Raw genomic sequence first — 5,024 nt, forward strand, 5'->3', positions numbered from 1 at the left:
CCTATGTAGAAACGTTAGTTAAGCAAGAATATCGTATTTTTAAAAAAATCTAATGATAGGATTTTCCAGAAAATTGAAAAAACCGAAAAATGTCAAGAGTAAAGTGCCATTTTCTGACATTAGATTTCGTTCTAAATGCTTAATCCCTATGTAGAAACGTTAGTTAAGCAAGAATATCGTATTTTTAAAAAAATCTAATGATAGGATTTTTCAGAAAATTGAAAAAACCGTAAAATGTCAAGAGTAAAGTGCCCTTATTTTAAACATTATATCGTTCTAAATGCTTAATCCCTATGTAAAAAAGTTATCTAAGCAAGAATATGTTATTGAATAAAATGAGAAAAATTTATTTTAGCCGTAAATCGAAAATAATGGGTCGAGCGAATCGGTCGATTGCGCCGAGACGCGCTATGATGCAACAGACGAGCGATTGGAACGCCCGAATATTTTCAAAGTCCCACCGTACCGATCAAGAGTAAAGTACCATTTTCCTACATTAGATTTCGTTCTAAATGCTTAATCCCTATGTAGAAACGTTAGTTAAGCAAGAATATCGTATTTTTAAAAAAATCTAATGATAGGATTTTCCAGAAAATTGAAAAAACCGAAAAATGTCAAGAGTAAAGTGCCATTTTCTGACATTAGATTTCGTTCTAAATGCTTAATCCCTATGTAGAAACGTTAGTTAAGCAAGAATATCGTATTTTTAAAAAAATCTTATGATAGGATTTTTCAGAAAATTGAAAAAACCGTAAAATGTCAAGAGTAAAGTGCCCTTATTTTAAACAATGTATCGTTCTAAATGCTTAATCCCTATGTAAAAAAGTTATCTAAGCAAGAATATGTTATTGAAAAAAATTAGAAAAATTTATTTTAGCCGTAAATCGAAAAGAAGTCTGTTCGTTTCTCTGTCTCTCTCGCGCGATCGAACTATCGATGTTTCCCGACAAACTATTGGAAGTTTAATTAAACTTTATACATGAAATTACTCGTTTTGATCCCCGCTACACAGCCGTATACTTTTTATAATTTTGTGGAATCGGGAACCTTGAAATATTTATCATAACGCGGATCGACTGTCTCTGTCTCTTTCTAGATCGGAAGAATCGATGTTTCCCGGCAAACTATTGGGAGTTTAATTAAACTTTATACATGAAATTACTCGTTCTGATCCCCGCTACACAGCCGTAAACTTTTTATAAATTTGTGGAATCGGGAACCTCGAAATATTTATCATAACGCGGATCGACTGTCTCTGTCTCTTTCTAGATCGGAAGAATCGATGTTTCCCGGCAAACTATTGGGAGTTTAATTAAACTTTATACATGAAATTACTCGTTCTGATCCCCGCTACACAGCCGTATACTTTTTATAATTTTGTGGAATCGGGAACCTTGAAATATTTATCATAACGCGGATCGACTGTCTCTGTCTCTTTCTAGATCGGAAGAATCGATGTTTCCCGGCAAACTATTGGGAGTTTAATTAAACTTTATACATGAAATTACTCGTTCTGATCCCCGCTACACAGCCGTAAACTTTTTATAAATTTGTGGAATCGGGAACCTCGAAATATTTATCATAACGCGGATCGACTGTCTCTGTCTCTTTCTAGATCGGAAGAATCGATGTTTCCCGGCAAACTATTGGGAGATTAATTAAACTTTATACATGAAATTACTCGTTCTGATCCCCGCTACACAGCCGTATACTTTTTATAATTTTGTGGAATCGGGAACCTCGAAATATTTATCATAACGCGGATCGACTGTCTCTGTCTCTTTCTAGATCGGAAGAATCGATGTTTCCCGGCAAACTATTGGGAGTTTAATTAAACTTTATACATGAAATTACTCGTTTTGATCCCCGCTACACAGCCGTATACTTTTTATAATTTTGTGGAATCGGGAACCTTGAAATATTTATCATAACGCGGATCGACTGTCTCTGTCTCTTTCTAGATCGGAAGAATCGATGTTTCCCGGCAAACTATTGGGAGTTTAATTAAACTTTATACATGAAATTACTCGTTCTGATCCCCGCTACACAGCCGTATACTTTTTATAATTTTGTGGAATCGGGAACCTCGAAATATTTATCATAACGCGGATCGACTGTCTCTGTCTCTTTCTAGATCGGAAGAATCGATGTTTCCCGGCAAACTATTGGGAGTTTAATTAAACTTTATACATGAAATTACTCGTTCTGATCCCCGCTACACAGCCGTATACTTTTTATAATTTTGTGGAATCGGGAACCTCGAAATATTTATCATAACGCGGATCGACTGTCTCTGTCTCTTTCTAGATCGGAAGAATCGATGTTTCCCGGCAAACTATTGGGAGTTTAATTAAACTTTATACATGAAATTACTCGTTCTGATCCCCGCTACACAGCCGTATACTTTTTATAATTTTGTGGAATCGGGAACCTCGAAATATTTATCATAACGCGGATCGACTGTCTCTGTCTCTTTCTAGATCGGAAGAATCGATGTTTCCCGGCAAACTATTGGGAGTTTAATTAAACTTTATACATGAAATTACTCGTTTTGATCCCCGCTACACAGCCGTATACTTTTTATAATTTTGTGGAATCGGGAACCTTGAAATATTTAACATAACGCGGATCGACTGTCTCTGTCTCTTTCTAGATCGGAATAATCGATGTTTCCCGGCAAACTAATGGGATATTAATTAAACTTTATACACGAAATTACTCGTTTTGATCCCTGCTACACAGCCGTATACTTTTTATAATTTTGTGGAATCGGGAACCTCGAAATATTTATCATAACGCGGATCGACTGTCTCTGTCTCTTTCTAGATCGGAAGAATCGATGTTTCCCGGCAAACTATTGGGAGTTTAATTAAACTTTATACATGAAATTACTCGTTTTGATCCCCGCTACACAGCCGTATACTTTTTATAATTTTGTGGAATCGGGAACCTTGAAATATTTAACATAACGCGGATCGACTGTCTCTGTCTCTTTCTAGATCGGAATAATCGATGTTTCCCGGCAAACTAATGGGATATTAATTAAACTTTATACACGAAATTACTCGTTTTGATCCCTGCTACACAGCCGTATACTTTTTATAATTTTGTGGAATCGGGAACCTTGCAATATTTAACATAACGCGGATCGACTGTCTCTGTCTCTTTCTAGATCGGAAGAATCGATGTTTCCCGGCAAACTATTGGGAGTTTAATTAAACTTTATACATGAAATTACTCGTTTTGATCCCCGCTACACAGCCGTATACTTTTTATAATTTTGTGGAATCGGGAACCTCGAAATATTTATCATAACGCGGATCGACTGTCTCTGTCTCTTTCTAGATCGGAAGAATCGATGTTTCCCGGCAAACTATTGGGAGTTTAATTAAACTTTATACATGAAATTACTCGTTCTGATCCCCGCTACACAGCCGTATACTTTTTATAATTTTGTGGAATCGGGAACCTCGAAATATTTATCATAACGCGGATCGACTGTCTCTGTCTCTTTCTAGATCGGAAGAATCGATGTTTCCCGGCAAACTATTGGGAGTTTAATTAAACTTTATACATGAAATTACTCGTTCTGATCCCCGCTACACAGCCGTATACTTTTTATAATTTTGTGGAATCGGGAACCTCGAAATATTTATCATAACGCGGATCGACTGTCTCTGTCTCTTTCTAGATCGGAAGAATCGATGTTTCCCGGCAAACTATTGGGAGTTTAATTAAACTTTATACATGAAATTACTCGTTCTGATCCCCGCTACACAGCCGTATACTTTTTATAATTTTGTGGAATCGGGAACCTCGAAATATTTATCATAACGCGGATCGACTGTCTCTGTCTCTTTCTAGATCGGAAGAATCGATGTTTCCCGGCAAACTATTGGGAGTTTAATTAAACTTTATACATGAAATTACTCGTTTTGATCCCCGCTACACAGCCGTATACTTTTTATAATTTTGTGGAATCGGGAACCTTGAAATATTTAACATAACGCGGATCGACTGTCTCTGTCTCTTTCTAGATCGGAATAATCGATGTTTCCCGGCAAACTAATGGGATATTAATTAAACTTTATACACGAAATTACTCGTTTTGATCCCTGCTACACAGCCGTATACTTTTTATAATTTTGTGGAATCGGGAACCTTGCAATATTTAACATAACGCGGATCGACTGTCTCTGTCTCTTTCTAGATCGGAATAATCGATGTTTCCCGGCAAAGTAATGGGAGTTTAATTAAACTTTATGCATCAAATCATTCAGTTTGACTCCTGCAACACAACCAAACACTCTCTGTAATTTTCTGAACTGAAAAACCACTGAAATTGCGCTCGAAATGCGGAGCGACGGGTCGGCGCGTCTGCACTGTGCGACAGCTAGTCAAAACGTCCGAACAGCGTATTGTTTTCGATCTCTTGGTATAATATTCGTATTCCTTGCTGTGTATAGCTTCCGATCGATTATTGCAATGGTCAAAGTTCCAGCGGCGTAATGCTTTCCATAAGATTACATTAATATAACCAGCGGCATATTGCTTTCTATCTTGTAATGAAAATTTTATAACCAAGTACCAACGGCGTATTGCTTTCGTTCGGATAATGGAGATTTTACAACCAAGTACCAGCGGTTTCTGTCTTATAATTAAATTATTATAATAAAATAAAGTACCAGCGGCGTGTTACTTTCGTTCGGATAATGGAGATTTTACAACCAAGTATCAGCGGTTTCTGTCTTATAATTAAATTATTATAATAAAATAAAGTACCAGCGGCGTATTGCTTTCGTTCGGATAATGGAGATTTTATGTCCAGCGGCGTAGTGCTTTCTATCTTATAATGTAATTCTTATTACAAAGTACCAGCGGCGTATTGGTTCGTACCAGCGGCGTATTGCTTTTTTTCCAGCGGCGTATTGGTTCGTACCAGCGGCGTATTGCTTTTTTTTCCAGCGGCGTATTGGTTCGTACCAGCGGCGTATTGCTTTTTTTCCAGCGGCGTATTGGTTCGT

The sequence above is a fragment of the Megalopta genalis genome, unplaced genomic scaffold (genome assembly GCF_051020955.1).
Source record: "Megalopta genalis isolate 19385.01 unplaced genomic scaffold, iyMegGena1_principal scaffold0094, whole genome shotgun sequence".
In the NCBI taxonomy this organism is placed as follows: domain Eukaryota; kingdom Metazoa; phylum Arthropoda; class Insecta; order Hymenoptera; family Halictidae; genus Megalopta; species Megalopta genalis.